The sequence below is a fragment of the Salvia miltiorrhiza genome, unplaced genomic scaffold (genome assembly GCF_028751815.1).
Source record: "Salvia miltiorrhiza cultivar Shanhuang (shh) unplaced genomic scaffold, IMPLAD_Smil_shh original_scaffold_419_1, whole genome shotgun sequence".
Classification (NCBI taxonomy): domain Eukaryota; kingdom Viridiplantae; phylum Streptophyta; class Magnoliopsida; order Lamiales; family Lamiaceae; genus Salvia; species Salvia miltiorrhiza.
Window position 1 is genome coordinate 424606 of NW_026651545.1, and position 13862 is coordinate 438467.

The following is a 13862-nucleotide window of genomic DNA, read 5'->3' on the forward strand; positions in this document are numbered from 1 at the left end:
GATTCAAGGAATCTAACTCGACCATACATATATTTGATTAGTTAAGGGCTCGGGTAGTCCTAAACACGAAATAACATTCATTGAGTCGTTATGGGTTCGGGTAGTCCCAAACACGACACTGATCTGGGTTATATGAGTCGGAGACCCAAACTAACAATATGAAAATGATTAGCAATTCACATAGCATCATAAACATAAGGCGCACATTTTCTTGAAAACTTTCATAACATCTGAAGTACATATATGTATATTTTTGAAACTATTATCGTACCTTAGTTGCGGCAGTGTGACGGCGAGCTGAGGGCTACTGACATTCTTAGATGTCTAGAGATACTATTCTAGACTCGACATCAGCTTATGGTTATCAGAGACATGAAAGAAGACTTATGCTCTGATACCATTCTGTCACACCCCAATTCTTGAATGAATAAATATAATCGAGGTGCAACTAATTCATAGAAATAAACAAAGGAAAAACCTTGTTAAAACCGAAATAAGATAGAAAGTCGGGCTATGCCCCTTTGGATCACAAGTTTTGTTTCATACTTCTGACAACCGACATTCATTAGCATAAATTTGGTAGTGAAGAGTCTAAGCTCGGTCAGGTATATCATTTGAAATTTAACATGAAGATCTTAAGTTGGGAAAACAAAAGACGGATATGAGTAATTGCTACAGCGGAAGTTTAACATAGGAAATTAACCCTAGCCTCAGCTCCGTCCCATCAGCACCGGCCAGCCAACCTGAAAACATTTGAAAGTATTTTTGGGCTAAGTACTAATGTACTCAGTGGGCATGCATTTTCATAAACATTTCATATTTTCATAAGGACAGTTTATCCAATCATACTTGACATGACTTAGAAGGTTTTAAATTGAAAGAACTTCTAAGCATGTTAAAATAATTTCTTTCATTTGTGCGCACATGTCACACTCCCTTTCCGTTACTCGCTGTGATCCTGGACCTTTTAGCCACCGACGGATCTATTTCTCCCATTGCACTTGCCCTGAGGACGTAACTCAGACAAGTTGAATTGACCTCGGGACGCTACCCAGGCAGGCCTTACATTACATACTTCGGAACACATCCAGCAAGCATAACGCCTCTTAGTTAGTGCCCGATGGAGATCAACCCACCAGGTCAGCTAACGAGTGTACACAATTCTCAAACAACGTGTTAGGTCATAAGAGAACCTCAATTGATTAACTTTGCGAGCCTTAAACAGAGCAGAGTGCACATAAACATTTTATTGGATAAACAGTATGCATTTTATTGAATAAATAATTTGCATTTCATTGAAACATTTAGAGGTTAATAACTCAATCATACTTTGTACATTTGGAAAGTAAGCCCACCTGGATAGGCAAAGCCTGAAGATCATAATCACATAAACTCATCTTGGGAAAGCAGTGCTAATCCCCTTGGTCCACAAAGCCTACAAGAAATTCTATCCTTAATAGGTCTCATAAAACTAATCTTAATGTCTTAGTGCATGTACTAAACCTACTTGATTCATCACGCCGGGTTTCCAAAATTTAGTAAATAAATAATTGAAAACTAAATTCTTGAGTTAAAGACACCAACAATATCCTTACTCGATTTTCTTAAATAATTGAATTTATAAATAAACCAATTAAATCATGAATGCTTTCACTCACAAAAAAAACATACTTGATGCAAATCATTTCATGCTTAATCATGTGTGCACATAATAATATTAATATTATTATGCAAATCATTCTTTAAATTAATTAATTAAACTAATGATAGCTCAATCAATTAATTAAAATGAGGCAGCTCAAATTAATGCAGCAGTCCAGTTCGTTTTAAAAAAATGAGGCCCAAGACTGAATGAAATTAATTGAGCCCAACATTAAAGTAAAAATCAGCCCACATCTCAAATGAATAATCCCAGCCCAAACCTAAAGCCCAGTACATCAAACCCTATTACCCTCTCCCCCCATCAGACACGCACACACACAGACTTAAACTATAACTCCCTCACTCTCTCAAGATCTGCCCGGCGAAATTGCAACCCCCCTCCGGCGAGGCCGCGCCGCCGCTAGTCAGCTTCTCCCTCCGATGCGGAGACCCTGCCCACACAAACACCCCGCGCCACCTCGTTCCTTGGTGGCGGCGAAACGCCGCCGCCTCCCTCTCACTACAAGAATCTGTCCCCATCTCCCTCTCTCTCTCACAAAGCTCCGCCGCTGCGGAAGCTCGCCGGGGAGCAGCGGCGATAAGCCGTCGTCACCCACTGCTCTCCCCTCTCCGTCCGTGGCCGAGCACCAACGGCAGGGCCGCCGCGCTCTGGCCTCCCTCTGTCTGACTCCCACCAACGACAACGCGCCCTTCTCCCATCCGACGGACGCATCAGCTGACAAAGCCATCCGCCGCCGCTGACCTCCCTCGTAATCTCTCTCTCTCCTCGGTCAGTGGTAGACCACCACCACCGTCGGACGGACAGCAGCGATGAGCCGCCGCCCTGACTCAACTCAGTCACGACTCAACTCTGACCTTCTCCCTTATCTCCGGCGACACCACAACAGTCAACATCCCAATACCCATTTTCCCTACTCGACTCTACCGAGATCAGGGTTCAAAACAACAAGTTCAAAGACAGAGGAAAGTTAAAGCTTCAAGACTTCTCTTTTGTCAAGTCGATTCTTTCATATGTACAAATATAAGTCTTTTCTTGAAATCAGTAAATGAATTTTGTTATACATACTGAAAACTTGGTTCGATTGTTTATGCGGATACACACACACACACACACACACACACACACACACACACATATATATATATATATATATATATATATATATATATAGGAGAGAGTTCTATGGAGAAGCAAATATTTGCAAAGAAAGGAGAAGCAATCTCAGCCATTGATCTTATTTAATCTAACGGCTGAGATTGATTCGCGCCATGTTCAACGGAAATTTGTGTTGAACATGAACAGCCATCGAACCCTCCTGCCCCCAAAAGTTCATGACATGTTCAACTGCTTCTCTATTTTTCTACTGATATGTTCATGGCATGTTCAATGCTTCTCTATTCTCTACATTTTTTTGTTTCTCCATAGAAACTAACCCTATATATATATATATATATATATATATATATATATATATATATACAGAATAGATGTATGCGTATGTGCGTTTCTTTGTCTGTGCAGCTGAGTTTTTCAGAATGTGGAACACAAAATAAGGGCTTTAATCTCTGTAAAAAAAAATAAGATAAGCAAGGAGTTCAAGATAAAACCTTGTGAGTTGTGAGTACTTGAATGGTGGATGATTCTGTTCTTGAACCTTTCTTGCGAGAGAGGAATATAGGGAGAATTGTTGAAGCTTGAGAGAAATGCCAAAGTAAATTTGGTTGCAGTGACTTGTTGAGGGATGGTGTGAGTTGGCAGCTATTTATCCGTGAAAATGAAGGGGAGGTGTTACATATAGACTTTATATTTTCTTTAGGTGATTGATCCTGTAAACACAAATTTTTGTATTTCAATTTAAGAAAATACAAAAGCGCGTTACAAAGATAATTTGATAGAATTTGATAGAGTTTTGCAGGTTGCAATCTCTAGGTGATCCTCTGATTCTTCTCTTCCATTTGATTCTTGAACAATCTCGAAGGTTCTTGGAGCATTTGATTTGATGACGATAAATCCAAAGGGCTCAAACCATGATTTTGAATTTGAACGTCGAAGTTGATTTGATTTGGAGAAGAACGTCCTTAGAATTTTGTAAGAACGCCTTGAAGCTTTTGATCTTGAAGATTTGAATGCTTGATTGTTTGAAGATTTGAAGGTTTGATCACTCTAAGATTTGAAGATCTTGATCACTTGAAGATTTGAAGGCTTGATTACTTGAAGCTTTGAAGATCTTGATCACTTGAAGATTTGAAGGTTTGAAAATCTTGATCACTTGAAGCTTTGAAGGTCTTGAATTCTTGAACTCTTGAAGTTTTGAAGATCTTGAATTCTTGAACTCTTGAAGCTTTGATGGAATTCTTGATCACTTGAAGATTTGAAGAATGCTTGAATCCTCCACTTCTTCCACTTGTGACACTTGAGAGAATTCTTGTGCTCTTCAACCTTGCACTCCTCCAAGATATCATTTATGAGCACCCAACTCTTCTATTTATAGACTTTAGAGATGGGCCTCATGGGCTTTTATGGGCTTTGGGCCTCCATGTATGGACTTTAGGGCTTTAAGTGGCCAATAGGCCCATTAGTTCATTATATTAAATATTAATTATATATCTATTTAAATTAGGAATAAAATCCCATTTAATAAAATAGAAAATATAATTGAATATTTAATTCATGAATTTACACGTGGCACAATTTAATTCGACGACAAATTTAATTGACTACAAATTGCCCCATCGAGACTTGTTTATGGACGAAATGCCTTTGGTAATAGACGAGTCTCGAAATTTATTTTGATAGTTTAAACTCTTATCGAGGAGTTCTTAACTTGAATTTGAATTTGTAAATAGTTTATACTCGTATTCAGGAGTTCTTGACTTGAATTTGAATTTGTAAATAGTTTATACTCGTATTTAGGAGTTCTTCAATTTGAATTTGAATTTGTAAATAGTTTATACTCGTATTTAGGAGTTCTTCAATTGGATTTGAATTTTAAATAGTTTATACTCGTATTTAGGAGTTTGAATTTGAATTTGCAAATAGTTTATACTCGTATTCAGGAGTTCTTGATTTTGAATTTGAATTTGCAAATAGTTTATACTCGTATTTAGAAGTTCTTGATTTTTTTTAACTATATAACTCGGGCTATATAGCGTCCTAGCCTATTAATTAAAGTTTGGGCTTCATACTCGAATTATTCGGGTACAATTATATGGCACTCATCAAAGCATGACATGCATATTGGGCTTAATAAATCAACTTGGCCCATTACTTTTAAGAGAATGATCAGCCTATTTATGACTCTAGCAACAATTTTAAACTTCTCAGCTGCGTCCGATTTAACCAATCGAATATGCCGAGACTCCCTTGCTTTTGTCGTCCAATCTCAACTGTTTATAAACTTTAATCTAAGCATATCTGTTTTGCTTTAACTGACAGCAAATATGCATTCTTCACTCCCTTCACTTTATGGCAGCACGTATTTTCTCTTTAAACCAAGATCTCCTGCTGCCAATTTTGGACCACAGCCCAACTTTCCATTTTAGTTAGTCTCCTGCGTATCAGTACAGAAGGAGTACCCTAAGTCATTAAATGTAATTTGTTTGAACATCTTGGCAGCTTGTAACCCACATACTAGCAACTAGGGTTTGCAGCTAGGGTTTTAGATGATACTTTTCTCATCTATAAATAGAGACAACATTGCCACTCTTCTTCATTCACATTTCCGAGACTAGCAGTAGGAAATCTCTTTCTTTTTTCTTTCCTATTTCTCCTCTCCATCTCGGTTCTTTCTTAGCTAGTTACAGATGCAAACAAAGAGCGACCCTTGTTATTCTATTTTCTCACCTTTCACCTTTCTCTTGCTAGCTATGTCCTTGCACTAGGGTTCTTTCTCCATATATTAGAAGTAGAACCCTATCGTTTCACTCTCTTTCTTCAGCCAAGAGAGCGCCGTCGTGAGTTTGACAAAGTTTCAAAGGCAAAGTTGTTTCGTCTTGTAACGGTACTTTTCTCACGTCGACGGCGAGAACTTAAAGCAGCCGAAGGTGTGGTGATGAGTTTCGACAGAAGGAAGGAGTTTTGACAGCAATATGTGGTATGTTTTGAGCATATTTGTTGTACTTATTTTAAGCTTTTGACTCCATATTTTACTTCTTTCTTTGCTCCTTTCTATCACTGAGTGGTTGAAGGCTGTTTTGCTTGGTGCAGTGGGTATACTGCGTGTAGCTTCTAGTGGCTGCTGCTGTGGGGAGCGAGAAGAGACTGTCGACATCCACCCATTTCTTACAACGGTGAAAGAGCTATTTCGACAACGGAGAGGCTGTGGTTTGTCAAGGCTCGCTGCTTTACGCCATTTCTCTTGATCTCACGCCGTTGGATACTCATAGTGTTTTCTTTTTTTGATGTATCACAGCTTGTCGAACCCCTGCCGATTTCGCCGAGCGCCGACGAGGTATGATGTCCAGTAGTTCCGGCGAAAGAGAGAGATCGGAGTGGAAGAGCTTGCTACGATAGAGAGGTGGAAGACGGAGATGACGCTGTCCTTCAAGCAAGATAGTGCCTCCTTTCATACTTTCCGAGGCGCAATCCCATAATTCAAAAGAGAGTTTGACAAACATAAAGCTGCACCTATTGATGAGGAAATGTCGAGGAATTTGACGATTTCGGAGTCACTTTTGATCTCTGCTCAGAGAGCTTTGGAGGATCAAGACCATTTGCTTAGTATTGGTGCAAACCGTAGTTTCTATCATTTCTCTTTTGATGATTCCCATTTAGTTTGTGATCACTACTAAAAATCAAAACAGGGATAACGGTTCATACATAACGGTTTTGGTCAAATGCTTGTGCTTCTTTTGATGACTTGATTTCTTTGCTATTTTGGAATGAAACGTATTTGGCTTCACATAATCAACTTAAATCATAACTAGATGATATAAATTGAAAAGAGTCAAACACAATTCATGACTGAACTTAGAAATTATCTTAGCTGCCTACGTACCCTTTTGAAAGGGATCAAGTCAAAACGTAGTTCATAGGATCAACAGGTGTTTGAGATTGGGTGCCGTGCACAGTTTATACTCATGCGGGCCAGGAGTAACATGCAGTTTAGGCTCGTGCGTCAAGGAGCTGTCTTCATACACTCCATTTTGTTGTTTTTCTTCATTTCTGGTTTCTCATCTGACTCATCTTTTTGGCTTTTCTGCTTTTCTGCTTTTCTATTTTTTTTGGCTTTTTCTGATTTCCATTTTTTTTTTGCTTTTTTGCTTTTTGGCTTTTCTGCTTTTCTATTTTTTTTTTTTGACTTTTCTGCTTTTCTATTTTTTTTAAAAACTATATACATATGTACATGCTTCAACTTCTACCACCCTTCAAGGATAATAGTACTTCAAGAACTTTCCGTTAAGAGTGATAACAATTGGCCTCCTTGCAGCGAGGGCCGTGTCGCCAACTTGAAAAAAAGGGCACTCGCACTGCTTTGTTGAAGGATCTTGAAGGAAGAGTTGATAGTATTCCAATTTTTGCTGGACTTCTAGTCTCTCTTCATCCAGAGTTTCCAGTTCTTTGGGGTTCAAGTGCAAATTCTCTTCTCCAACGACCCTTTTCTCGCAGGAGGTGATATGGTTTGCTGTGACAACGTCTTCATCTTTTCGGCGAGGATCTTTGCAATCCAAATACGTCTTTATGCATTCATTTCTCTGACGCACGAAGATAAGACTGCGTGCAATATTTGCTGTGATAGTACCATCTCTAACTAGATCCGCAATTTCACGATGCACTTGACTTCGAGTAGTGTGGGAAACTGTATTACTAGCACCACTAGTAATATAGTAAGATGAACCCACACTTTCTCTATCTTCATCGTCCTCGGCATCCTGTGTAAAGACGATCGTTTTCATCTTGGCCTTCAATTCTTTTTCGTACGACACGAGCAAAGTGGTACACCTTTTCATACGAGAAGGAATCGAGCTCCTCAGCTTTTCCGTCATATTCAATTCGTCGAACCCTTTCGTCATGCCTTGTTTCCATGATTTGCTTTTGCCGAGTCTTTTAAAGACAGACACCCGTTGAGCTTCTCTTTTACCCAACATTTTGAAAGCAGAAACTCTTTGAGTTCTTCGATTGCTCGAGGATTCAGGGGTTTGCTTGGTGCTAGCATAGTTAGCAGTGGCTCTTTTTATGGCGATACGAATGGGGCTTTGCACCATGTATCCCAAGCCTGCCTTGGGGTTTTGGCTTGTGTTAGCAGTTTTTCTCACATGAGACTTTGACGTGGAGCTTTCTTGGGGATTGTATCCAGCATTCACAAGGAGTTTATATGCCTTCGGACCAAAGTGTTTTGAGAGTTCTTTGTCTGAGAGATCTCCATGTTCTGTGGCGCCACTTTTCTTTGGTCGGACAAAACCTTTAAGTGGCTGGGGAATTAGCTTTTTAGCGTCAATCTTAGTTAAAGGGACGGTGAAACCTTCTATTTTTGGACGAGATTCTTTCTCTTGGCGACATCCTGACTCCTCCTGTGGCACATCTCTTTCTACCATTGTCACTTTAGTTCTTTCCAAATAGAATTTAGCATCGGCAAAATGTGACTCTGCTTCTGTGAAAGGTTTGTGATCACCAACCACTTTTCTCACGGCGCCATTTTGATAGTACTTGAAGTATTGGTGCAATGTAGAAGGAATAACGCCATTTTCATGAAGCCATGGTCGACCCAGAAGCATATTGTAGGACGGCTTAGCATCGATAACATGAAGCAACGCCGTCGAATCCATGTCCTGCATCAGCAATCGCAGCCTTATAGTTCCAAGAGCTCTTTGCCCTTCATGGTTAAAACCTTGGATCATCAAGCGACTGTTTGATAGCTCATCTACTTGGATTTCCAATTGCTTCAAAGTCCTTAGTGGCAAAATATTGACCGCCGAGCCTCCATCGATGAGAATTCGATTGACCTTCTGCTCCTGTGTATAACAACTCACGAACAATGGCCTGTTATGAGGTTCAGATCCAAGCTGCAAGTCTTCATTGGAGAATGTGATTGTCAATGCATCATCGTCTTCATCCATATTTAGCTCAGGTTCTTCATCTACTTGATTGGATGTGTCATACAGAGCTCCAATACCTTCTATTATGTCATTCAAGTCGGTGGAGACCATATTTACAGCAGTAGTGTCTTCTTCAAGAGATATTTTCCCTTCTCGAGCTAACCGCATGACCCTGTCTTTGAAGATGAAGCAATCATGTATGGGGTGCCCAACCAGACGATGGTATTTGCAGTAATTTGGATCGTCTATCCTCACTGCTTCATTTGGTCGCTTCATTTCAGGTAGCTCGATAAGTCTCTCTTTGAGCAAATCATCAAATATCCCGGAGACATCAGAGTCTAAGAAAGGGTATTGCTTTTGTTGCATTTCTTTCAAGGTAGGTCTTCTTTGCCCCACGTCTTGGGAAGAGTTCTGATTGTCTCGTGGAGTGTTCTGGTTGCCTTCTTGATTAGATTCTTTCTTTAGAAATTTCACGGAAGTTGCTTTCACTGCCATAGACTCCTTCTTTGGTGCTTCATCGGATGGTTTGCTTCCTTTCTTGAATTCTGGCTTGAATTTACGAGGTTCTCGGATGGGTGGTCCTTCGATCCCGCTTGCCATTATGCTCAACTCCATATCATGAGCTCTAGTGGCAAGTTCCTCGAATGTTTTTGGCTGGATTCCTCGCAGAATATATTGCAATCCCCAATGCATTCCCTGGATACACATTTCAATGGCAGATGATTCAGCTAACCGATCCTTGCAGTTGAGGCAGATATTTCTCCATCAGTTAATGTAGTCAATAATTGGATCTTCTTTAAATTGGCGCGAACTTGTGAGCTCGACCATGCTGACAGTTCTTCTAGTGCTGTAAAAACGGTTGAGGAATTCATGCTCCAATTGCTCCCAACTGTCAATCGAGTTTGGCTCTAAGTCGGTGTACCAATCAAAGGCATTACCTTTCAATGAGCGAACAAACTGCTTGGCTAGGTGATCTCCATAAGTACCAGCGTCGTTGCATGTCTCAATGAAGTGAGCCACATGTTGTCTTGGATTTTCTTTGCCGTCAAATTGTTGAAATTTTGGTGGTTGATAGCCAAGGGGCATCCTCATGCTGTCAATCCGCCAAGTATATGGCTTGGAGTAAGTCAATGATGACTTGGAGCCTCCACCGGAGCTATTCTTCATTGTTGCTTCAATGAACTCTTTGAGTTGGTCGATGGGAATGAGGCCACCAGACGAGAAGGGAGTGTCATTTCCTGAAGGCTTTTTTCCATCACTCTTTGGCTTGTCTTTGGAGACTTCTTCATCGTTATTCTCTCCATCTTCTTCGCTTTCTTCGCCTTCTCCATCATTGTTGGCGTGGCTTGAATCTCATTTTTTTCCCTTTTCTCCCTTGAGCTTTGCAATCTGGGCATCTTGCTCTTGGATGTGCTTGGTTAGAGATTCAACCATCTTTGTCAAGTTCAGGAGTTGTTCCTCCATGGTGGAAGTGTTTGTCATCATGACACTTGCATGAAGTTGGTAATTCTCGGTGGAGAATGTGAAGCTTCTTTCGGAGTCGTCATCTTCTTCATGGATAGATGGAAGATGGAAGCTCGGCTTGGACACTCCTTGCATTGATTTCGCTTTGCTCCGCGTGATCATACCGATGCTTGCTGAAGAAGCTTTGGATGAAGCTGGAGCAGCTGCATTTGGTTGAGTAGACATTGTTCAAGATTTTTGGTGAAGAGTCGAGATGAGAGGTAGAGAGGTCCCACTGGGCGTGCCAAAATTTGAAAACACAAATTTTTGTATTTCAATTTAAGAAAATACAAAAGCGCGTTACAAAGATAATTTGATAGAATTTGATAGAGTTTTACAGTTTGCAATCTCTAGGTGATCCTCTGATTCTTCTCTTCCATTTGATTCTTGAACAATCTCGAAGGTTCTTGGAGCATTTGATTTGATGACGATAAATCCAAAGGGCTCAAACCATGATTTTGAATTTGAACGTCGAAATTGATTTGATTTGGAGAAGAACGTCCTTAGAATTTTGTAAGAACGCCTTGAAGCTTTTGATCTTGAAGATTTGAATGCTTGATTGTTTGAAGATTTGAAGGTTTGATCACTCGAAGATTTGAAGATCTTGATCACTTGAAGATTTGAAGGCTTGATTACTTGAAGCTTTGAAGATCTTGATCACTTGAAGGTTTGAAGGTTTGAAGATCTTGATCACTTGAAGCTTTGAAGGTCTTGAATTCTTGAACTCTTGAAGATTTGAAGATCTTGAATTCTTGAACTCTTGAAGCTTTGATGGAATTCTTGATCACTTGAAGATTTGAAGAATGCTTGAATCCTCCACTTCTTCTACTTGTGACACTTGAGAGAATTCTTGTGCTCTTCAACCTTGTACTCCTCCAAGATATCATTTATGAGCACCCAACTCTTCTATTTATAGACTTTAGAGATGGGCCTCATGGGCTTTTATGGGCTTTGGGCCTCCATGTATGGACTTTAGGGCTTTAAGTGGCCAATAGGCCCATTAGTTCATTATATTAAATATTAATTATATATCTATTTAAATTAGGAATAAAATCCCATTTAATAAAATAGAAAATATAATTGAATATTTAATTCATGAATTTACACGTGGCACAATTTAATTCGACGACAAATTTAATTGACTACAGATCCCTACATGTACCTTGACATGGCCTCATGCTGAAATTGGGGTTATGTTGAAGAGTGGTTGTACGTGAGTGAGAGGAAGTATGGTGGCTGATAGGAGTGGTTGAAAAGGCTATGACTAATTAAAAACATATAAGTAAAATTTCTTCAGGGTTCACTAAATAAATAGCTCGTGCAATTGCTTGAATGCTTAATTTAATTAAATATGCAATGCATAAGAATTTAAATAAATAAAAGAATTTAAATAAATAAACTTTACAAAAGGTTTTGCAAATTATTGTTGGAATTAAAGATATATTCATTTTCTTTCTTCGACGTGAATCATCTTAATTTCTAAGTTCAAAATTATTCTAAAATTAGCTCGGGGAAACGGGGTATTACATCAACTCGATGGAAAATCATTAGAAGTTCGGCCGACCTTCGTATATTAATCATCTCAGAGGCATCATGTTGGCCTGTATCATTCTCCACAACATGATTGTGGAGAATGAAGTGGAATGAGCTATGCACCAGAGAGACGACGACTCGGGACACTGGACGTTTAGCAGTGACTAGTTCGATGCTTCTCAATTGACCTCACCTAGATTCGAGGAGTATGTGCACAGAGATGCAATTTTCAGAGATATGAAGATACATGCGAAGCTTCAAGAAAATTTGATCGAATACGTTTGGGCATGTTTCGAACCTCTAGGACATGATAGTTATTTAGGTGTTTACTTTAAGCTATGTTTTATTTTTTAAAATTGTATGTAATTTAAATTAAAGCAATTTTAATTGAAGTAATTGTGTTATTTAAGTTAGTGCAATTTAAATTAAATAAAAAATATAAAAAATAAAATTAATAGATCAATGGATGCTCTTATCAAACGGAAAGGGTATTATTTTAATATAAAGGGTTAATTGCCCCTAAATTCACCACATTTTCTTGAATTCTACAATTGCACATCACCTTTAAAATCCGCCCCTAAATACACCACATTTCCTTGAATTCTACAATTGCACATCACCTTTAAATCCGCCCCAAAATACATCACCTTTATATTTTTTCTGTTTTTGCACATGTCTAAAAAATCCCCAAGAAATAAATTAAAGTGTTAATTTATAAATTTAAATATCTTTTTAGCAACGAAAATATAATAAAATAAAATTCTTTATAAAGTTTAAAATCATATATATATATATATATATAATATATAAAAGTATTTTCGTAAAGAAATAAATTCTCTAATAAATTTTTAGAAAGAACTTGAATTAAAAAAACAAACAAGTCATGACATTAAGAAAATAAAATGAAACTTTTATTTTAATAAATTTCACACGAATTCGATATAATTTGGAATTTAGAGTTACAATAATCAAAGTGTTAATGGGCAAAAATGCCCTATCCCTTATGTGTTTTTTGAAAAATGCCCTCTCTTATCATAGAAAGCATTTCATGCCCTAAATATGTGAAGTGCCTAATTTACCCTTTGATGTTGATGGGTTTGCTTGGTTGACGGGAAGCAGACATGTGTCCGACCGATAAAATCATGTGTCCGGCCGGTGAAAATATGTGTCCGGCCGGACGGACACATGATCTAGCCGATCAGACACATGATTTTATCGGTCAGACATGTGTCCGACCGATAAAATCATGTGTCCGGCCGGTGAAATCATGTGTCCGCCCGGCCGGACACATGATCTAGTCACCCACCGATCATATGTAGTCTTGACTGATAGTTGTCAAATCGTTGACTTTTATGATTGATAGCTGTCAAATCGGTCAAATGTGTAAGACTTTCACAAAAAACCAAGCAAACCTATCAAATCAAAGGGTACTTAAAGAATAGGGCATAGAATGCTTTGTATAATAAGAGAGGACATTTTTACAAAAAAAGATAAGGAAGTGGACACTTTAAATTTTTACTCATAATCAAAAGTACCACATGAATAATATAATGAGTTTGAAAGAAACATTTTTTTTATTTTTTTTAAAGAGGTTCGACGCGCCCATTCGACTCTCCACGCGCCTCCAATGTCAATTACCTGAAATATTAAATATGGGATAAGCAAACATAGTATACTTAGTGTGGGAACATGCAATTATTGCCCACGTTAATAAAATGGTAACACATACGATCATAACATTCAAAACGACACAGTTTTGTCAATCTGGAAGCCACCTCATTTAAAGTGGCAACACCCTAATCTAATTAAAGTTTTAAATATAAATTTAAATATCTTTTTAGCAGCGGAAATATAATAAAATAAAATTATTTATTTATTTTTATAAAGAATTTTATTTTATTATATTTTCGCTGCTAAAAAGATATTTAAATTTATAAATTAATACTTTAATTTATTTCTTGGGGATTTTTTAGTCATATGCAAAAATAGAAAAAATATAAAGGTGATGTATTTTGGGGCGAATTTAAAGGTGATGTGCAATTGTAGAATTCAAGGAAAAATAGTGTATTCAGAGGCAACTAACCCTAATATAAATAGGAGGGCTCCTTTCGAATGAGACGAGTCCCAAA